The sequence below is a fragment of the Protopterus annectens genome, chromosome 6.part0 (assembly GCF_019279795.1).
Source record: "Protopterus annectens isolate FY-2018-M chromosome 6.part0, PAN1.0, whole genome shotgun sequence".
NCBI classification, from domain to species: Eukaryota; Metazoa; Chordata; order Ceratodontiformes; family Protopteridae; genus Protopterus; species Protopterus annectens.
Genome location: NC_056737.1, coordinates 1,680,940,257 through 1,680,963,686, shown reverse-complemented (window position 1 = coordinate 1,680,963,686; position 23,430 = coordinate 1,680,940,257).

Sequence of the window (23,430 nt, the reverse complement as noted above, 5' to 3'; positions counted from 1 at the left end):
TCAGGTTTCAACTTTGTTACTTAAGAAGTTAACTTGTGACTGTTTCTGCCATTTCACACTGAGCTAATTGGAGGAAGTCGGAGGAAGGGCTCTGAGCTAACTAATCTGTGATATATAACATTAAGTATCCTGTTTTTGCTTATTTCTGAGTTATTTATAGCACTTTTATTTTACTCACTGTGTGTGAGGTATTAAGTAGAATTTTCTACAATTGTTAAGCATCTGGTTGGGTTTGTTTGTTCTGATTTCCTGCTAGGAGTGTATCATATAACTTGTTTGCATTTAAAAGCATTCTCTAGAGTCTCCTTGATCCTTTATCTGTTTAAACATTTCTGCAGTTTTTCTACCTAAGTAGTGTTGGTAGTGTAGCATTGTCCATATTCAGGCTTGTGTTTTGGGCCTAGTTGTTTGTTAGTAGAGGCTGTGTGTCTGAGCACATGTCCCAGGCCATCATAGCTTAGCCAAAGCCAGTATAGCATTTCAGTGAGAGTGAATTGTTTGTGGTCATTGGCTGACTGGGGTTGCCTGGACTACGCCTTGGAGTAAGCACCTCATTGGTTCTTTCAAGCTTTTTTTAAAGTTGTTTCAGGTTTCAACTTTGTTACTTAAGAAGTTAACTTGTGACTGTTTCTGCCATTTCACACTGAGCTAATTGGAGGAAGTTGGAGGAAGGGCTCTGAGCTAACTAATCTGTGATATATAACATTAAGTATCCTGTTTTTGCTTATTTCTGAGTTATTTATAGCACTTTTATTTTACTCACTGTGTGTGAGGTATTAAGTAGAATTTTCTACAATTGTTAAGCATCTGGTTGGGTTTGTTTGTTCTGATTTCCTGCTAGGAGTGTATCATATAACTTGTTTGCATTTAAAAGCATTCTCTAGAGTCTCCTTGATCCTTTATCTGTTTAAACATTTCTGCAGTTTTTTCTACCTAAGTAGTGTTGGTAGTGTAGCATTGTCCATATTCAGGCTTGTGTTTTGGGCCTAGTTGTTTGTTAGTAGAGGCTGTGTGTCTGAGCACATGTCCCAGGCCATCATAGCTTAGCCAAAGCCAGTATAGCATTTCAGTGAGAGTGAATTGTTTGTGGTCATTGGCTGACTGGGGTTGCCTGGACTACACCTTGGAGTAAGCACCTCATTGGTTCTTTCAAGCTTTTTTTAAAGTTGTTTCAGGTTTCAACTTTGTTACTTAAGAAGTTAACTTGTGACTGTTTCTGCCATTTCACACTGAGCTAATTGGAGGAAGTCGGAGGAAGGGCTCTGAGCTAACTAATCTGTGATATATAACATTAAGTATCCTGTTTTTGCTTATTTCTGAGTTATTTATAGCACTTTTATTTTACTCACTGTGTGTGAGGTATTAAGTAGAATTTTCTACAATTGTTAAGCATCTGGTTGGGTTTGTTTGTTCTGATTTCCTGCTAGGAGTGTATCATATAACTTGTTTGCATTTAAAAGCATTCTCTAGAGTCTCCTTGATCCTTTATCTGTTTAAACATTTCTGCAGTTTTTCTACCTAAGTAGTGTTGGTAGTGTAGCATTGTCCATATTCAGGCTTGTGTTTTGGGCCTAGTTGTTTGTTAGTAGAGGCTGTGTGTCTGAGCACATGTCCCAGGCCATCATAGCTTAGCCAAAGCCAGTATAGCATTTCAGTGAGAGTGAATTGTTTGTGGTCATTGGCTGACTGGGGTTGCCTGGACTATGCCTTGGAGTAAGCACCTCATTGGTTCTTTCAAGCTTTTTTAAAGTTGTTTCAGGTTTCAACTTTGTTACTTAAGAAGTTAACTTGTGACTGTTTCTGCCATTTCACACTGAGCTAATCGGAGGAAGTCAGAGGAAGGGCTCTGAGCTAACTAATCTGTGATATATAACATTAAGTATCCTGTTTTTGCTTATTTCTGAGTTATTTATAGCACTTTTATTTTACTCACTGTGTGTGAGGTATTAAGTAGAATTTTCTACAATTGTTAAGCATCTGGTTGGGTTTGTTTGTTCTGATTTCCTGCTAGGAGTGTATCATATAACTTGTTTGCATTTAAAAGCATTCTCTAGAGTCTCCTTGATCCTTTATCTGTTTAAACATTTCTGCAGTTTTTCTACCTAAGTAGTGTTGGTAGTGTAGCATTGTCCATATTCAGGCTTGTGTTTTGGGCCTAGTTGTTTGTTAGTAGAGGCTGTGTGTCTGAGCACATGTCCCAGGCCATCATAGCTTAGCCAAAGCCAGTATAGCATTTCAGTGAGAGTGAATTGTTTGTGGTCATTGGCTGACTGGGGTTGCCTGGACTACGCCTTGGAGTAAGCACCTCATTGGTTCTTTCAAGCTTTTTTAAAGTTGTTTCAGGTTTCAACTTTGTTACTTAAGAAGTTAACTTGTGACTGTTTCTGCCATTTCACACTGAGCTAATTGGAGGAAGTCAGAGGAAGGGCTCTGAGCTAACTAATCTGTGATATATAACATTAAGTATCCTGTTTTTGCTTATTTCTGAGTTATTTATAGCACTTTTATTTTACTCACTGTGTGTGAGGTATTAAGTAGAATTTTCTACAATTGTTAAGCATCTGGTTGGGTTTGTTTGTTCTGATTTCCTGCTAGGAGTGTATCATATAACTTGTTTGCATTTAAAAGCATTCTCTAGAGTCTCCTTGATCCTTTATCTGTTTAAACATTTCTGCAGTTTTTCTACCTAAGTAGTGTTGGTAGTGTAGCATTGTCCATATTCAGGCTTGTGTTTTGGGCCTAGTTGTTTGTTAGTAGAGGCTGTGTGTCTGAGCACATGTCCCAGGCCATCATAGCTTAGCCAAAGCCAGTATAGCATTTCAGTGAGAGTGAATTGTTTGTGGTCATTGGCTGACTGGGGTTGCCTGGACTATGCCTTGGAGTAAGCACCTCATTGGTTCTATCAAGCTTTTTTTAAAAGTTGTTTCAGGTTTCAACTTTGTTACTTAAGAAGTTAAATTGTGACTGTTTCTGCCATTTCACACTGAGCTAATCGGAGGAAGTCGAAGGAAGGGCTCTGAGCTAACTAATCTGTGATATATAACATTAAGTATCCTGTTTTTGCTTATTTCTGAGTTATTTATAGCACTTTTATTTTACTCACTGTGTGTGAGGTATTAAGTAGAATTTTCTACAATTGTTAAGCATCTGGTTGGGTTTGTTTGTTCTGATTTCCTGCTAGGAGTGTATCATATAACTTGTTTGCATTTAAAAGCATTCTCTAGAGTCTCCTTGATCCTTTATCTGTTTAAACATTTCTGCAGTTTTTTCTACCTAAGTAGTGTTGGTAGTGTAGCATTGTCCATATTCAGGCTTGTGTTTTGGGCCTAGTTGTTTGTTAGTAGAGGCTGTGTGTCTGAGCACATGTCCCAGGCCATCATAGCTTAGCCAAAGCCAGTATAGCATTTCAGTGAGAGTGAATTGTTTGTGGTCATTGGCTGACTGGGGTTGCCTGGACTACACCTTGGAGTAAGCACCTCATTGGTTCTTTCAAGCTTTTTTAAAGTTGTTTCAGGTTTCAACTTTGTTACTTAAGAAGTTAACTTGTGACTGTTTCTGCCATTTCACACTGAGCTAATTGGAGGAAGTCGGAGGAAGGGCTCTGAGCTAACTAATCTGTGATATATAACATTAAGTATCCTGTTTTTTGCTTATTTCTGAGTTATTTATAGCACTTTTATTTTACTCACTGTGTGTGAGGTATTAAGTAGAATTTTCTACAATTGTTAAGCATCTGGTTGGGTTTGTTTGTTCTGATTTCCTGCTAGGAGTGTATCATATAACTTGTTTGCATTTAAAAGCATTCTCTAGAGTCTCCTTGATCCTTTATCTGTTTAAACATTTCTGCAGTTTTTTCTACCTAAGTAGTGTTGGTAGTGTAGCATTGTCCATATTCAGGCTTGTGTTTTGGGCCTAGTTGTTTGTTAGTAGAGGCTGTGTGTCTGAGCACATGTCCCAGGCCATCATAGCTTAGCCAAAGCCAGTATAGCATTTCAGTGAGAGTGAATTGTTTGTGGTCATTGGCTGACTGGGGTTGCCTGGACTACACCTTGGAGTAAGCACCTCATTGGTTCTTTCAAGCTTTTTTAAAGTTGTTTCAGGTTTCAACTTTGTTACTTAAGAAGTTAACTTGTGACTGTTTCTGCCATTTCACACTGAGCTAATCGGAGGAAGTCAGAGGAAGGGCTCTGAGCTAACTAATCTGTGATATATAACATTAAGTATCCTGTTTTTTGCTTATTTCTGAGTTATTTATAGCACTTTTATTTTACTCACTGTGTGTGAGGTATTAAGTAGAATTTTCTACAATTGTTAAGCATCTGGTTGGGTTTGTTTGTTCTGATTTCCTGCTAGGAGTGTATCATATAACTTGTTTGCATTTAAAAGCATTCTCTAGAGTCTCCTTGATCCTTTATCTGTTTAAACATTTCTGCAGTTTTTTCTACCTAAGTAGTGTTGGCAGTGTAGCATTGTCCATATTCAGGCTTGTGTTTTGGCCTAGTTGTTTGTTAGTAGAGGCTGTGTGTCTGAGCACATGTCCCAGGCCATCTTAGCTTAGCCAAGGCCAGTATAGCATTTCAGTGAGAGTGAATTGTTTGTGGTCATTGGCTGACTGGGGTTGCCTGGACTACACCTTGGAGTAAGCACCTCATTGGTTCTTTCAAGCTTTTTTAAAGTTGTTTCAGGTTTCAACTTTGTTACTTAAGAAGTTAACTTGTGACTGTTTCTGCCATTTCACACTGAGCTAATCGGAGGAAGTCGGAGGAAGGGCTCTGAGCTAACTAATCTGTGATATATAACATTAAGTATCCTGTTTTTTGCTTATTTCTGAGTTATTTATAGCACTTTTATTTTACTCACTGTGTGTGAGGTATTAAGTAGAATTTTCTACAATTGTTAAGCATCTGGTTGGGTTTGTTTGTTCTGATTTCCTGCTAGGAGTGTATCATATAACTTGTTTGCATTTAAAAGCATTCTCTAGAGTCTCCTTGATCCTTTATCTGTTTAAACATTTCTGCAGTTTTTCTACCTAAGTAGTGTTGGTAGTGTAGCATTGTCCATATTCAGGCTTGTGTTTTGGGCCTAGTTGTTTGTTAGTAGAGGCTGTGTGTCTGAGCACATGTCCCAGGCCATCATAGCTTAGCCAAAGCCAGTATAGCATTTCAGTGAGAGTGAATTGTTTGTGGTCATTGGCTGACTGGGGTTGCCTGGACTATGCCTTGGAGTAAGCACCTCATTGGTTCTTTCAAGCTTTTTTAAAGTTGTTTCAGGTTTCAACTTTGTTACTTAAGAAGTTAACTTGTGACTGTTTCTGCCATTTCACACTGAGCTAATCGGAGGAAGTCGGAGGAAGGGCTCTGAGCTAACTAATCTGTGATATATAACATTAAGTATCCTGTTTTTTGCTTATTTCTGAGTTATTTATAGCACTTTTATTTTACTCACTGTGTGTGAGGTATTAAGTAGAATTTTCTACAATTGTTAAGCATCTGGTTGGGTTTGTTTGTTCTGATTTCCTGCTAGGAGTGTATCATATAACTTGTTTGCATTTAAAAGCATTCTCTAGAGTCTCCTTGATCCTTTATCTGTTTAAACATTTCTGCAGTTTTTCTACCTAAGTAGTGTTGGTAGTGTAGCATTGTCCATATTCAGGCTTGTGTTTTGGGCCTAGTTGTTTGTTAGTAGAGGCTGTGTGTCTGAGCACATGTCCCAGGCCATCATAGCTTAGCCAAAGCCAGTATAGCATTTCAGTGAGAGTGAATTGTTTGTGGTCATTGGCTGACTGGGGTTGCCTGGACTACACCTTGGAGTAAGCACCTCATTGGTTCTTTCAAGCTTTTTTAAAGTTGTTTCAGGTTTCAACTTTGTTACTTAAGAAGTTAACTTGTGACTGTTTCTGCCATTTCACACTGAGCTAATCGGAGGAAGTCGGAGGAAGGGCTCTGAGCTAACTAATCTGTGATATATAACATTAAGTATCCTGTTTTTGCTTATTTCTGAGTTATTTATAGCACTTTTATTTTACTCACTGTGTGTGAGGTATTAAGTAGAATTTTCTACAATTGTTAAGCATCTGGTTGGGTTTGTTTGTTCTGATTTCCTGCTAGGAGTGTATCATATAACTTGTTTGCATTTAAAAGCATTCTCTAGAGTCTCCTTGATCCTTTATCTGTTTAAACATTTCTGCAGTTTTTTCTACCTAAGTAGTGTTGGTAGTGTAGCATTGTCCATATTCAGGCTTGTGTTTTGGGCCTAGTTGTTTGTTAGTAGAGGCTGTGTGTCTGAGCACATGTCCCAGGCCATCATAGCTTAGCCAAAGCCAGTATAGCATTTCAGTGAGAGTGAATTGTTTGTGGTCATTGGCTGACTGGGGTTGCCTGGACTATGCCTTGGAGTAAGCACCTCATTGGTTCTTTCAAGCTTTTTTAAAGTTGTTTCAGGTTTCAACTTTGTTACTTAAGAAGTTAACTTGTGACTGTTTCTGCCATTTCACACTGAGCTAATCGGAGGAAGTCAGAGGAAGGGCTCTGAGCTAACTAATCTGTGATATATAACATTAAGTATCCTATTTTTGCTTATTTCTGAGTTATTTATAGCACTTTTATTTTACTCACTGTGTGTGAGGTATTAAGTAGAATTTTCTACAATTGTTAAGCATCTGGTTGGGTTTGTTTGTTCTGATTTCCTGCTAGGAGTGTATCATATAACTTGTTTGCATTTAAAAGCATTCTCTAGAGTCTCCTTGATCCTTTATCTGTTTAAACATTTCTGCAGTTTTTCTACCTAAGTAGTGTTGGTAGTGTAGCATTGTCCATATTCAGGCTTGTGTTTTGGGCCTAGTTGTTTGTTAGTAGAGGCTGTGTGTCTGAGCACATGTCCCAGGCCATCATAGCTTAGCCAAAGCCAGTATAGCATTTCAGTGAGAGTGAATTGTTTGTGGTCATTGGCTGACTGGGGTTGCCTGGACTACACCTTGGAGTAAGCACCTCATTGGTTCTTTCAAGCTTTTTTTAAAGTTGTTTCAGGTTTCAACTTTGTTACTTAAGAAGTTAACTTGTGACTGTTTCTGCCATTTCACACTGAGCTAATCGGAGGAAGTCGGAGGAAGGGCTCTGAGCTAACTAATCTGTGATATATAACATTAAGTATCCTGTTTTTGCTTATTTCTGAGTTATTTATAGCACTTTTATTTTACTCACTGTGTGTGAGGTATTAAGTAGAATTTTCTACAATTGTTAAGCATCTGGTTGGGTTTGTTTGTTCTGATTTCCTGCTAGGAGTGTATCATATAACTTGTTTGCATTTAAAAGCATTCTCTAGAGTCTCCTTGATCATTTATCTGTTTAAACATTTCTTCAGTTTTTTTCTATCTAATTAGTGTTGGTAGTGTAGCATAGTCCATATTCAGGCTTGTGTTTTGGGCCTAGTTGTTTGTTAGTAGAGGCTGTGTGTCTGAGCACATGTCCCAGGCCATCATAGCTTAGCCAAAGCCAGTATAGCATTTCAGTGAGAGTGAATTGTTTGTGGTTATTGGCTGACTGGGGTTGCCTGGACTACCCCTTGGAGTAAGCACCTCATTGATTCTTTCAAGCTTTTTTTAAAGTTGTTTCAGGTTTCAACTTTGTTACTTAAGAAGTTAACTTGTGACTGTTTCTGCCATTTCACACTGAGCTAATCGGAGGAAGTCGGAGGAAGGGCTCTGAGCTAACTAATCTGTGATATATAACATTAAGTATCCTGTTTTTGCTTATTTCTGAGTTATTTATAGCACTTTTATTTTACTCACTGTGTGTGAGGTATTAAGTAGAATTTTCTACAATTGTTAAGCATCTGGTTGGGTTTGTTTGTTCTGATTTCCTGCTAGGAGTGTATCATATAACTTGTTTGCATTTAAAAGCATTCTCTAGAGTCTCCTTGATCCTTTATCTGTTTAAACATTTCTGCAGTTTTTTCTACCTAAGTAGTGTTGGTAGTGTAGCATTGTCCATATTCAGGCTTGTGTTTTGGGCCTAGTTGTTTGTTAGTAGAGGCTGTGTGTCTGAGCACATGTCCCAGGCCATCATAGCTTAGCCAAAGCCAGTATAGCATTTCAGTGAGAGTGAATTGTTTGTGGTCATTGGCTGACTGGGGTTGCCTGGACTATGCCTTGGAGTAAGCACCTCATTGGTTCTTTCAAGCTTTTTTAAAGTTGTTTCAGGTTTCAACTTTGTTACTTAAGAAGTTAACTTGTGACTGTTTCTGCCATTTCACACTGAGCTAATCGGAGGAAGTCGGAGGAAGGGCTCTGAGCTAACTAATCTGTGATATATAACATTAAGTATCCTGTTTTTGCTTATTTCTGAGTTATTTATAGCACTTTTATTTTACTCACTGTGTGTGAGGTATTAAGTAGAATTTTCTACAATTGTTAAGCATCTGGTTGGGTTTGTTTGTTCTGATTTCCTGCTAGGAGTGTATCATATAACTTGTTTGCATTTAAAAGCATTCTCTAGAGTCTCCTTGATCCTTTATCTGTTTAAACATTTCTGCAGTTTTTTCTACCTAAGTAGTGTTGGTAGTGTAGCATTGTCCATATTCAGGCTTGTGTTTTGGGCCTAGTTGTTTGTTAGTAGAGGCTGTGTGTCTGAGCACATGTCCCAGGCCATCATAGCTTAGCCAAAGCCAGTATAGCATTTCAGTGAGAGTGAATTGTTTGTGGTCATTGGCTGACTGGGGTTGCCTGGACTACACCTTGGAGTAAGCACCTCATTGGTTCTTTCAAGCTTTTTTAAAGTTGTTTCAGGTTTCAACTTTGTTACTTAAGAAGTTAACTTGTGACTGTTTCTGCCATTTCACACTGAGCTAATCAGAGGAAGTCAGAGGAAGGGCTCTGAGCTAACTAATCTGTGATATATAACATTAAGTATCCTGTTTTTTGCTTATTTCTGAGTTATTTATAGCACTTTTATTTTACTCACTGTGTGTGAGGTATTAAGTAGAATTTTCTACAATTGTTAAGCATCTGGTTGGGTTTGTTTGTTCTGATTTCCTGCTAGGAGTGTATCATATAACTTGTTTGCATTTAAAAGCATTCTCTAGAGTCTCCTTGATCCTTTATCTGTTTAAACATTTCTGCAGTTTTTCTACCTAAGTAGTGTTGGTAGTGTAGCATTGTCCATATTCAGGCTTGTGTTTTGGGCCTAGTTGTTTGTTAGTAGAGGCTGTGTGTCTGAGCACATGTCCCAGGCCATCATAGCTTAGCCAAAGCCAGTATAGCATTTCAGTGAGAGTGAATTGTTTGTGGTCATTGGCTGACTGGGGTTGCCTGGACTACACCTTGGAGTAAGCACCTCATTGGTTCTTTCAAGCTTTTTTAAAGTTGTTTCAGGTTTCAACTTTGTTACTTAAGAAGTTAACTTGTGACTGTTTCTGCCATTTCACACTGAGCTAATTGGAGGAAGTCAGAGGAAGGGCTCTGAGCTAACTAATCTGTGATATATAACATTAAGTATCCTGTTTTTTGCTTATTTCTGAGTTATTTATAGCACTTTTATTTTACTCACTGTGTGTGAGGTATTAAGTAGAATTTTCTACAATTGTTAAGCATCTGGTTGGGTTTGTTTGTTCTGATTTCCTGCTAGGAGTGTATCATATAACTTGTTTGCATTTAAAAGCATTCTCTAGAGTCTCCTTGATCCTTTATCTGTTTAAACATTTCTGCAGTTTTTCTACCTAAGTAGTGTTGGTAGTGTAGCATTGTCCATATTCAGGCTTGTGTTTTGGGCCTAGTTGTTTGTTAGTAGAGGCTGTGTGTCTGAGCACATGTCCCAGGCCATCATAGCTTAGCCAAAGCCAGTATAGCATTTCAGTGAGAGTGAATTGTTTGTGGTCATTGGCTGACTGGGGTTGCCTGGACTATGCCTTGGAGTAAGCACCTCATTGGTTCTTTCAAGCTTTTTTAAAGTTGTTTCAGGTTTCAACTTTGTTACTTAAGAAGTTAACTTGTGACTGTTTCTGCCATTTCACACTGAGCTAATCGGAGGAAGTCAGAGGAAGGGCTCTGAGCTAACTAATCTGTGATATATAACATTAAGTATCCTGTTTTTGCTTATTTCTGAGTTATTTATAGCACTTTTATTTTACTCACTGTGTGTGAGGTATTAAGTAGAATTTTCTACAATTGTTAAGCATCTGGTTGGGTTTGTTTGTTCTGATTTCCTGCTAGGAGTGTATCATATAACTTGTTTGCATTTAAAAGCATTCTCTAGAGTCTCCTTGATCCTTTATCTGTTTAAACATTTCTGCAGTTTTTTCTACCTAAGTAGTGTTGGTAGTGTAGCATTGTCCATATTCAGGCTTGTGTTTTGGGCCTAGTTGTTTGTTAGTAGAGGCTGTGTGTCTGAGCACATGTCCCAGGCCATCATAGCTTAGCCAAAGCCAGTATAGCATTTCAGTGAGAGTGAATTGTTTGTGGTCATTGGCTGACTGGGGTTGCCTGGACTATGCCTTGGAGTAAGCACCTCATTGGTTCTTTCAAGCTTTTTTAAAGTTGTTTCAGGTTTCAACTTTGTTACTTAAGAAGTTAACTTGTGACTGTTTCTGCCATTTCACACTGAGCTAATCGGAGGAAGTCGGAGGAAGGGCTCTGAGCTAACTAATCTGTGATATATAACATTAAGTATCCTGTTTTTGCTTATTTCTGAGTTATTTATAGCACTTTTATTTTACTCACTGTGTGTGAGGTATTAAGTAGAATTTTCTACAATTGTTAAGCATCTGGTTGGGTTTGTTTGTTCTGATTTCCTGCTAGGAGTGTATCATATAACTTGTTTGCATTTAAAAGCATTCTCTAGAGTCTCCTTGATCCTTTATCTGTTTAAACATTTCTGCAGTTTTTTCTACCTAAGTAGTGTTGGTAGTGTAGCATTGTCCATATTCAGGCTTGTGTTTTGGGCCTAGTTGTTTGTTAGTAGAGGCTGTGTGTCTGAGCACATGTCCCAGGCCATCATAGCTTAGCCAAAGCCAGTATAGCATTTCAGTGAGAGTGAATTGTTTGTGGTCATTGGCTGACTGGGGTTGCCTGGACTATGCCTTGGAGTAAGCACCTCATTGGTTCTTTCAAGCTTTTTTAAAGTTGTTTCAGGTTTCAACTTTGTTACTTAAGAAGTTAACTTGTGACTGTTTCTGCCATTTCACACTGAGCTAATCGGAGGAAGTCAGAGGAAGGGCTCTGAGCTAACTAATCTGTGATATATAACATTAAGTATCCTGTTTTTGCTTATTTCTGAGTTATTTATAGCACTTTTATTTTACTCACTGTGTGTGAGGTATTAAGTAGAATTTTCTACAATTGTTAAGCATCTGGTTGGGTTTGTTTGTTCTGATTTCCTGCTAGGAGTGTATCATATAACTTGTTTGCATTTAAAAGCATTCTCTAGAGTCTCCTTGATCCTTTATCTGTTTAAACATTTCTGCAGTTTTACTACCTAAGTAGTGTTGGTAGTGTAGCATTGTCCATATTCAGGCTTGTGTTTTGGGCCTAGTTGTTTGTTAGTAGAGGCTGTGTGTCTGAGCACATGTCCCAGGCCATCATAGCTTAGCCAAAGCCAGTATAGCATTTCAGTGAGAGTGAATTGTTTGTAGTCATTGGCTGACTGGGGTTGCCTGGACTACACCTTGGAGTAAGCACCTCATTCATTCTTTCAAGGTTTTTTAAAGTTGTTTCAGGTTTCAACTTTGTTACTTAAGAAGTTAACTTGTGACTGTTTCTGCCATTTCACACTGAGCTAATCGGAGGAAGTCAGAGGAAGGGCTCTGAGCTAACTAATCTGTGATATATAACATTAAGTATCCTGTTTTTACTTATTTCTGAGTTATTTATAGCACTTTTATTTTACTCACTGTGTGTGAGGTATTAAGTAGAATTTTCTACAATTGTTAAGCATCTGGTTGGGTTTGTTTGTTCTGATTTCCTGCTAGGAGTGTATCATATAACTTGTTTGCATTTAAAAGCATTCTCTAGAGTCTCCTTGATCCTTTATCTGTTTAAACATTTCTGCAGTTTTTCTACCTAAGTAGTGTTGGTAGTGTAGCATTGTCCATATTCAGGCTTGTGTTTTGGGCCTAGTTGTTTGTTAGTAGAGGCTGTGTGTCTGAGCACATGTCCCAGGCCATCATAGCTTAGCCAAAGCCAGTATAGCATTTCAGTGAGAGTGAATTGTTTGTGGTCATTGGCTGACTGGGGTTGCCTGGACTATGCCTTGGAGTAAGCACCTCATTGGTTCTTTCAAGCTTTTTTAAAGTTGTTTCAGGTTTCAACTTTGTTACTTAAGAAGTTAACTTGTGACTGTTTCTGCCATTTCACACTGAGCTAATCAGAGGAAGTCAGAGGAAGGGCTCTGAGCTAACTAATCTGTGATATATAACATTAAGTATCCTGTTTTTTGCTTATTTCTGAGTTATTTATAGCACTTTTATTTTACTCACTGTGTGTGAGGTATTAAGTAGAATTTTCTACAATTGTTAAGCATCTGGTTGGGTTTGTTTGTTCTGATTTCCTGCTAGGAGTGTATCATATAACTTGTTTGCATTTAAAAGCATTCTCTAGAGTCTCCTTGATCCTTTATCTGTTTAAACATTTCTGCAGTTTTTCTACCTAAGTAGTGTTGGTAGTGTAGCATTGTCCATATTCAGGCTTGTGTTTTGGGCCTAGTTGTTTGTTAGTAGAGGCTGTGTGTCTGAGCACATGTCCCAGGCCATCATAGCTTAGCCAAAGCCAGTATAGCATTTCAGTGAGAGTGAATTGTTTGTGGTCATTGGCTGACTGGGGTTGCCTGGACTATGCCTTGGAGTAAGCACCTCATTGGTTCTTTCAAGCTTTTTTAAAGTTGTTTCAGGTTTCAACTTTGTTACTTAAGAAGTTAACTTGTGACTGTTTCTGCCATTTCACACTGAGCTAATCGGAGGAAGTCGGAGGAAGGGCTCTGAGCTAACTAATCTGTGATATATAACATTAAGTATCCTGTTTTTGCTTATTTCTGAGTTATTTATAGCACTTTTATTTTACTCACTGTGTGTGAGGTATTAAGTAGAATTTTCTACAATTGTTAAGCATCTGGTTGGGTTTGTTTGTTCTGATTTCCTGCTAGGAGTGTATCATATAACTTGTTTGCATTTAAAAGCATTCTCTAGAGTCTCCTTGATCCTTTATCTGTTTAAACATTTCTGCAGTTTTTTCTACCTAAGTAGTGTTGGTAGTGTAGCATTGTCCATATTCAGGCTTGTGTTTTGGGCCTAGTTGTTTGTTAGTAGAGGCTGTGTGTCTGAGCACATGTCCCAGGCCATCATAGCTTAGCCAAAGCCAGTATAGCATTTCAGTGAGAGTGAATTGTTTGTGGTCATTGGCTGACTGGGGTTGCCTGGACTACACCTTGGAGTAAGCACCTCATTGGTTCTTTCAAGCTTTTTTAAAGTTGTTTCAGGTTTCAACTTTGTTACTTAAGAAGTTAACTTGTGACTGTTTCTGCCATTTCACACTGAGCTAATTGGAGGAAGTCAGAGGAAGGGCTCTGAGCTAACTAATCTGTGATATATAACATTAAGTATCCTGTTTTTGCTTATTTCTGAGTTATTTATAGCACTTTTATTTTACTCACTGTGTGTGAGGTATTAAGTAGAATTTTCTACAATTGTTAAGCATCTGGTTGGGTTTGTTTGTTCTGATTTCCTGCTAGGAGTGTATCATATAACTTGTTTGCATTTAAAAGCATTCTCTAGAGTCTCCTTGATCCTTTATCTGTTTAAACATTTCTGCAGTTTTTTCTACCTAAGTAGTGTTGGTAGTGTAGCATTGTCCATATTCAGGCTTGTGTTTTGGGCCTAGTTGTTTGTTAGTAGAGGCTGTGTGTCTGAGCACATGTCCCAGGCCATCATAGCTTAGCCAAAGCCAGTATAGCATTTCAGTGAGAGTGAATTGTTTGTGGTCATTGGCTGACTGGGGTTGCCTGGACTATGCCTTGGAGTAAGCACCTCATTGGTTCTTTCAAGCTTTTTTAAAGTTGTTTCAGGTTTCAACTTTGTTACTTAAGAAGTTAACTTGTGACTGTTTCTGCCATTTCACACTGAGCTAATCAGAGGAAGTCAGAGGAAGGGCTCTGAGCTAACTAATCTGTGATATATAACATTAAGTATCCTGTTTTTGCTTATTTCTGAGTTATTTATAGCACTTTTATTTTACTCACTGTGTGTGAGGTATTAAGTAGAATTTTCTACAATTGTTAAGCATCTGGTTGGGTTTGTTTGTTCTGATTTCCTGCTAGGAGTGTATCATATAACTTGTTTGCATTTAAAAGCATTCTCTAGAGTCTCCTTGATCCTTTATCTGTTTAAACATTTCTGCAGTTTTTTTTTCCTACCTAAGTAGTGTTGGTAGTGTAGCATTGTCCATATTCAGGCTTGTGTTTTGGGCCTAGTTGTTTGTTAGTAGAGGCTGTGTGTCTGAGCACATGTCCCAGGCCATCATAGCTTAGCCAAAGCCAGTATAGCATTTCAGTGAGAGTGAATTGTTTGTGGTCATTGGCTGACTGGGGTTGCCTGGACTACACCTTGGAGTAAGCACCTCATTGGTTCTTTCAAGCTTTTTTAAGTTGTTTCAGGTTTCAACTTTGTTACTTAAGAAGTTAACTTGTGACTGTTTCTGCCATTTCACACTGAGCTAATCGGAGGAAGTCAGAGGAAGGGCTCTGAGCTAACTAATCTGTGATATATAACATTAAGTATCCTGTTTTTGCTTATTTCTGAGTTATTTATAGCACTTTTATTTTACTCACTGTGTGTGAGGTATTAAGTAGAATTTTCTACAATTGTTAAGCATCTGGTTGGGTTTGTTTGTTCTGATTTCCTGCTAGGAGTGTATCATATAACTTGTTTGCATTTAAAAGCATTCTCTAGAGTCTCCTTGATCCTTTATCTGTTTAAACATTTCTGCAGTTTTTCTACCTAAGTAGTGTTGGTAGTGTAGCATTGTCCATATTCAGGCTTGTGTTTTGGGCCTAGTTGTTTGTTAGTAGAGGCTGTGTGTCTGAGCACATGTCCCAGGCCATCATAGCTTAGCCAAAGCCAGTATAGCATTTCAGTGAGAGTGAATTGTTTGTGGTCATTGGCTGACTGGGGTTGCCTGGACTACACCTTGGAGTAAGCACCTCATTGGTTCTTTCAAGCTTTTTTAAAGTTGTTTCAGGTTTCAACTTTGTTACTTAAGAAGTTAACTTGTGACTGTTTCTGCCATTTCACACTGAGCTAATCGGAGGAAGTCGGAGGAAGGGCTCTGAGCTAACTAATCTGTGATATATAACATTAAGTATCCTGTTTTTTGCTTATTTCTGAGTTATTTATAGCACTTTTATTTTACTCACTGTGTGTGAGGTATTAAGTAGAATTTTCTACAATTGTTAAGCATCTGGTTGGGTTTGTTTGTTCTGATTTCCTGCTAGGAGTGTATCATATAACTTGTTTGCATTTAAAAGCATTCTCTAGAGTCTCCTTGATCCTTTATCTGTTTAAACATTTCTGCAGTTTTTCTACCTAAGTAGTGTTGGTAGTGTAGCATTGTCCATATTCAGGCTTGTGTTTTGGGCCTAGTTGTTTGTTAGTAGAGGCTGTGTGTCTGAGCACATGTCCCAGGCCATCATAGCTTAGCCAAAGCCAGTATAGCATTTCAGTGAGAGTGAATTGTTTGTGGTCATTGGCTGACTGGGGTTGCCTGGACTATGCCTTGGAGTAAGCACCTCATTGGTTCTTTCAAGCTTTTTTAAAGTTGTTTCAGGTTTCAACTTTGTTACTTAAGAAGTTAACTTGTGACTGTTTCTGCCATTTCACACTGAGCTAATCGGAGGAAGTCGGAGGAAGGGCTCTGAGCTAACTAATCTGTGATATATAACATTAAGTATCCTGTTTTTTGCTTATTTCTGAGTTATTTATAGCACTTTTATTTTACTCACTGTGTGTGAGGTATTAAGTAGAATTTTCTACAATTGTTAAGCATCTGGTTGGGTTTGTTTGTTCTGATTTCCTGCTAGGAGTGTATCATATAACTTGTTTGCATTTAAAAGCATTCTCTAGAGTCTCCTTGATCCTTTATCTGTTTAAACATTTCTGCAGTTTTTCTACCTAAGTAGTGTTGGTAGTGTAGCATTGTCCATATTCAGGCTTGTGTTTTGGGCCTAGTTGTTTGTTAGTAGAGGCTGTGTGTCTGAGCACATGTCCCAGGCCATCATAGCTTAGCCAAAGCCAGTATAGCATTTCAGTGAGAGTGAATTGTTTGTGGTCATTGGCTGACTGGGGTTGCCTGGACTACACCTTGGAGTAAGCACCTCATTGGTTCTTTCAAGCTTTTTTAAAGTTGTTTCAGGTTTCAACTTTGTTACTTAAGAAGTTAACTTGTGACTGTTTCTGCCATTTCACACTGAGCTAATCGGAGGAAGTCAGAGGAAGGGCTCTGAGCTAACTAATCTGTGATATATAACATTAAGTATCCTGTTTTTGCTTATTTCTGAGTTATTTATAGCACTTTTATTTTACTCACTGTGTGTGAGGTATTAAGTAGAATTTTCTACAATTGTTAAGCATCTGGTTGGGTTTGTTTGTTCTGATTTCCTGCTAGGAGTGTATCATATAACTTGTTTGCATTTAAAAGCATTCTCTAGAGTCTCCTTGATCCTTTATCTGTTTAAACATTTCTGCAGTTTTTTCTACCTAAGTAGTGTTGGTAGTGTAGCATTGTCCATATTCAGGCTTGTGTTTTGGGCCTAGTTGTTTGTTAGTAGAGGCTGTGTGTCTGAGCACATGTCCCAGGCCATCATAGCTTAGCCAAAGCCAGTATAGCATTTCAGTGAGAGTGAATTGTTTGTGGTCATTGGCTGACTGGGGTTGCCTGGACTACACCTTGGAGTAAGCACCTCATTGGTTCTTTCAAGCTTTTTTAAAGTTGTTTCAGGTTTCAACTTTGTTACTTAAGAAGTTAACTTGTGACTGTTTCTGCCATTTCACACTGAGCTAATTGGAGGAAGTCGGAGGAAGGGCTCTGAGCTAACTAATCTGTGATATATAACATTAAGTATCCTTTTTTTGCTTATTTCTGAGTTATTTATAGCACTTTTATTTTACTCACTGTGTGTGAGGTATTAAGTAGAATTTTCTACAATTGTTAAGCATCTGGTTGGGTTTGTTTGTTCTGATTTCCTGCTAGGAGTGTATCATATAACTTGTTTGCATTTAAAAGCATTCTCTAGAGTCTCCTTGATCCTTTATCTGTTTAAACATTTCTGCAGTTTTTTCTACCTAAGTAGTGTTGGTAGTGTAGCATTGTCCATATTCAGGCTTGTGTTTTGGGCCTAGTTGTTTGTTAGTAGAGGCTGTGTGTCTGAGCACATGTCCCAGGCCATCATAGCTTAGCCAAAGCCAGTATAGCATTTCAGTGAGAGTGAATTGTTTGTGGTCATTGGCTGACTGGGGTTGCCTGGACTACGCCTTGGAGTAAGCACCTCATTGGTTCTTTCAAGCTTTTTTAAAGTTGTTTCAGGTTTCAACTTTGTTACTTAAGAAGTTAACTTGTGACTGTTTCTGCCATTTCACACTGAGCTAATCGGAGGAAGTCGGAGGAAGGGCTCTGAGCTAACTAATCTGTGATATATAACATTAAGTATCCTGTTTTTTGCTTATTTCTGAGTTATTTATAGCACTTTTATTTTACTCACTGTGTGTGAGGTATTAAGTAGAATTTTCTACAATTGTTAAGCATCTGGTTGGGTTTGTTTGTTCTGATTTCCTGCTAGGAGTGTATCATATAACTTGTTTGCATTTAAAAGCATTCTCTAGAGTCTCCTTGATCCTTTATCTGTTTAAACATTTCTGCAGTTTTTCTACCTAAGTAGTGTTGGTAGTGTAGCATTGTCCATATTCAGGCTTGTGTTTTGGGCCTAGTTGTTTGTTAGTAGAGGCTGTGTGTCTGAGCACATGTCCCAGGCCATCATAGCTTAGCCAAAGCCAGTATAGCATTTCAGTGAGAGTGAATTGTTTGTGGTCATTGGCTGACTGGGGTTGCCTGGACTACACCTTGGAGTAAGCACCTCATTGGTTCTTTCAAGCTTTTTTAAAGTTGTTTCAGGTTTCAACTTTGTTACTTAAGAAGTTAACTTGTGACTGTTTCTGCCATTTCACACTGAGCTAATTGGAGGAAGTCGGAGGAAGGGCTCTGAGCTAACTAATCTGTGATATATAACATTAAGTATCCTGTTTTTGCTTATTTCTGAGTTATTTATAGCACTTTTATTTTACTCACTGTGTGTGAGGTATTAAGTAGAATTTTCTACAATTGTTAAGCATCTGGTTGGGTTTGTTTGTTCTGATTTCCTGCTAGGAGTGTATCATATAACTTGTTTGCATTTAAAAGCATTCTCTAGAGTCTCCTTGATCCTTTATCTGTTTAAACATTTCTGCAGTTTTTTCTACCTAAGTAGTGTTGGTAGTGTAGCATTGTCCATATTCAGGCTTGTGTTTTGGGCCTAGTTGTTTGTTAGTAGAGGCTGTGTGTCTGAGCACATGTCCCAGGCCATCATAGCTTAGCCAAAGCCAGTATAGCATTTCAGTGAGAGTGAATTGTTTGTGGTCATTGGCTGACTGGGGTTGCCTGGACTATGCCTTGGAGTAAGCACCTCATTGGTTCTTTCAAGCTTTTTTAAAGTTGTTTCAGGTTTCAACTTTGTTACTTAAGAAGTTAACTTGTGACTGTTTCTGCCATTTCACACTGAGCTAATCGGAGGAAGTCGGAGGAAGGGCTCTGAGCTAACTAATCTGTGATATATAACATTAAGTATCCTGTTTTTTCATATTTCTGAGTTATTTATAGCACTTTTATTTTACTCACTGTGTGTGAGGTATTAAGTAGAATTTTCTACAATTGTTAAGCATCTGGTTGGGTTTGTTTGTTCTGATTTCCTGCTAGGAGTGTATCATATAACTTGTTTGCATTTAAAAGCATTCTCTAGAGTCTCCTTGATCCTTTATCTGTTTAAACATTTCTGCAGTTTTTTCTACCTAAGTAGTGTTGGTAGTGTAGCATTGTCCATATTCAGGCTTGTGTTTTGGGCCTAGTTGTTTGTTAGTAGAGGCTGTGTGTCTGAGCACATGTCCCAGGCCATCATAGCTTAGCCAAAGCCAGTATAGCATTTCAGTGAGAGTGAATTGTTTGTGGTCATTGGCTGACTGGGGTTGCCTGGACTACACCTTGGAGTAAGCACCTCATTGGTTCTTTCAAGCTTTTTTAAAGTTGTTTCAGGTTTCAACTTTGTTACTTAAGAAGTTAACTTGTGACTGTTTCTGCCATTTCACACTGAGCTAATCGGAGGAAGTCGGAGGAAGGGCTCTGAGCTAACTAATCTGTGATATATAACATTAAGTATCCTGTTTTTGCTTATTTCTGAGTTATTTATAGCACTTTTATTTTACTCACTGTGTGTGAGGTATTAAGTAGAATTTTCTACAATTGTTAAGCATCTGGTTGGGTTTGTTTGTTCTGATTTCCTGCTAGGAGTGTATCATATAACTTGTTTGCATTTAAAAGCATTCTCTAGAGTCTCCTTGATCCTTTATCTGTTTAAACATTTCTGCAGTTTTTCTACCTAAGTAGTGTTGGTAGTGTAGCATTGTCCATATTCAGGCTTGTGCTTTGGGCCTAGTTGTTTATTAGTAGAGGCTGTGTGTCTGAGCACATGTCCCAGGCCATCATAGCTTAGCCAAAGCCAGTATAGCATTTCAGTGAGAGTGAATTGTTTGTGGTCATTGGCTGACTGTGGTTGCATGGACTATGCCTTGGAGTAAGCACCTTATTGATTCTTTCAAGCTTTTTTTTAAAGTTGTTTCAGGTTTCAACTTTGTTACTTAAGAAGTTAACTTGTGACTGTTTCTGCCATTTCACACTGAGCTAATTGGAGGAAGTCAGAGGAAGGGCTCTGAGCTAACTAATCTGTGATATATAACATTAAGTATACTGTCTTTGCTTATTTCTAAGTTATTTATAGCACTTTTATTTTACTCACTGTGTATGAGGTATTAAGTAGAATTTTCTACAATTGTTAAGCATCTGGTTGGGTTTGTTTGTTCTGATTTCCTGCTAGGAGTGTATCATATAACTTGTTTGCATTTAAAAGCATTCTCTAGAGTCTCCTTGATCCTTTATCTGTTTAAACATGTCTGCAGTTTTTTCTAACTAAATAGTGTTGGTAGTGTAGCATTGTCCATATTCAGGCTTGTGTTTTGGGTCTAGTTGTTTTTTAGTAGAGGCTTTGTGTCTGAGCACATTTCCCAGGCCATCATAGCTTAGCCAAAGCCAGTATAGCATTTCAGTGAGAGTGAATTGTTTGTGGTCATTAGCTGACTGGGGTTGCCTGGACTATGTCTTGGAGTAAGCACCTCATTGGTTCTTTCAAGATTTTTAAAAGTTGTTTCAGGTTTCAACTTTGTTACTTAAGAAGTTAACTTGTGACTGTTTCTGCCATTTCACACTGAGCTAATCAGAGGAAGTCGGAGGAAGGGCTCTGAGCTAACTAATCTGTGATATATAACATTAAGTATCCTGTTTTTGCTTATTTCTGAGTTATTTATAGCACTTTTATTTTACTCACTGTGTGTGAGGTATTAAGTAGAATTTTCTACAATTGTTAAGCATCTGGTTGGGTTTGTTTGTTCTGATTTCCTGCTAGGAGTGTATCATATAACTTGTTTGCATTTAAAAGCATTCTCTAGAGTCTCCTTGATCCTTTATCTGTTTAAACATTTCTGCAGTTTTTCTACCTAAGTAGTGTTGGTAGTGTAGCATTGTCCATATTCAGGCTTGTGTTTTGGGCCTAGTTGTTTGTTAGTAGAGGCTGTGTGTCTGAGCACATGTCCCAGGCCATCATAGCTTAGCCAAAGCCAGTATAGCATTTCAGTGAGAGTGAATTGTTTGTGGTCATTGGCTGACTGGGGTTGCCTGGACTACACCTTGGAGTAAGCACCTCATTGGTTCTTTCAAGCTTTTTTAAAGTTGTTTCAGGTTTCAACTTTGTTACTTAAGAAGTTAACTTGTGACTGTTTCTGCCATTTCACACTGAGCTAATCGGAGGAAGTCAGAGGAAGGGCTCTGAGCTAACTAATCTGTGATATATAACATTAAGTATCCTGTTTTTGCTTATTTCTGAGTTATTTATAGCACTTTTATTTTACTCACTGTGTGTGAGGTATTAAGTAGAATTTTCTACAATTGTTAAGCATCTGGTTGGGTTTGTTTGTTCTGATTTCCTGCTAGGAGTGTATCATATAACTTGTTTGCATTTAAAAGCATTCTCTAGAGTCTCCTTGATCCTTTATCTGTTTAAACATTTCTGCAGATTTTCTACCTAAGTAGTGTTGGTAGTGTAGCATTGTCCATATTTAGGCTTGTGTTTTGGGCCTAGTTGTTTGTTAGTAGAGGCTGTGTGTCTGAGCACATGTCCCAGGCCATCATAGCTTAGCCAAGGCCAGTATAGCATTTCAGTGAGAGTGAATTGTTTGTGGTCATTGGCTGACTGGGGTGCCTGGACTACACCTTGGAGTAAGCACCTCATTGGTTCTTTCAAGCTTTTTTAAAGTTGTTTCAGGTTTCAACTTTGTTACTTAAGAAGTTAACTTGTGACTGTTTCTGCCATTTCACACTGAGCTAATCGGAGGAAGTCAGAGGAAGGGCTCTGAGCTAACTAATCTGTGATATATAACATTAAGTATCCTGTTTTTGCTTATTTCTGAGTTATTTATAGCACTTTTATTTTACTCACTGTGTGTGAGGTATTAAGTAGAATTTTCTACAATTGTTAAGCATCTGGTTGGGTTTGTTTGTTCTGATTTCCTGCTAGGAGTGTATCATATAACTTGTTTGCATTTAAAAGCATTCTCTAGAGTCTCCTTGATCCTTTATCTGTTTAAACATTTCTGCAGTTTTTCTACCTAAGTAGTGTTGGTAGTGTAGCATTGTCCATATTCAGGCTTGTGTTTTGGGCCTAGTTGTTTGTTAGTAGAGGCTGTGTGTCTGAGCACATGTCCCAGGCCATCATAGCTTAGCCAAAGCCAGTATAGCATTTCAGTGAGAGTGAATTGTTTGTGGTCATTGGCTGACTGGGGTTGCCTGGACTACACCTTGGAGTAAGCACCTCATTGGTTCTTTCAAGCTTTTTTAAAGTTGTTTCAGGTTTCAACTTTGTTACTTAAGAAGTTAACTTGTGACTGTTTCTGCCATTTCACACTGAGCTAATCGGAGGAAGTCGGAGGAAGGGCTCTGAGCTAACTAATCTGTGATATATAACATTAAGTATCCTGTTTTTGCTTATTTCTGAGTTATTTATAGCACTTTTATTTTACTCACTGTGTGTGAGGTATTAAGTAGAATTTTCTACAATTGTTAAGCATCTGGTTGGGTTTGTTTGTTCTGATTTCCTGCTAGGAGTGTATCATATAACTTGTTTGCATTTAAAAGCATTCTCTAGAGTCTCCTTGATCCTTTATCTGTTTAAACATTTCTGCAGTTTTTCTACCTAAGTAGTGTTGGTAGTGTAGCATTGTCCATATTCAGGCTTGTGTTTTGGGCCTAGTTGTTTGTTAGTAGAGGCTGTGTGTCTGAGCACATGTCCCAGGCCATCATAGCTTAGCCAAAGCCAGTATAGCATTTCAGTGAGAGTGAATTGTTTGTGGTCATTGGCTGACTGGGGTTGCCTGGACTATGCCTTGGAGTAAGCACCTCATTGGTTCTTTCAAGCTTTTTTAAAGTTGTTTCAGGTTTCAACTTTGTTACTTAAGAAGTTAACTTGTGACTGTTTCTGCCATTTCACACTGAGCTAATCGGAGGAAGTCGGAGGAAGGGCTCTGAGCTAACTAATCTGTGATATATAACATTAAGTATCCTGTTTTTTGCTTATTTCTGAGTTATTTATAGCACTTTTATTTTACTCACTGTGTGTGAGGTATTAAGTAGAATTTTCTACAATTGTTAAGCATCTGGTTGGGTTTGTTTGTTCTGATTTCCTGCTAGGAGTGTATCATATAACTTGTTTGCATTTAAAAGCATTCTCTAGAGTCTCCTTGATCCTTTATCTGTTTAAACATTTCTGCAGTTTTTTCTACCTACCTAAGTAGTGTTGGTAGTGTAGCATTGTCCATATTCAGGCTTGTGTTTTGGGCCTAGTTGTTTGTTAGTAGAGGCTGTGTGTCTGAGCACATGTCCCAGGCCATCATAGCTTAGCCAAAGCCAGTATAGCATTTCAGTGAGAGTGAATTGTTTGTGGTCATTGGCTGACTGGGGTTGCCTGGACTATGCCTTGGAGTAAGCACCTCATTGGTTCTTTCAAGCTTTTTAAAGTTGTTTCAGGTTTCAACTTTGTTACTTAAGAA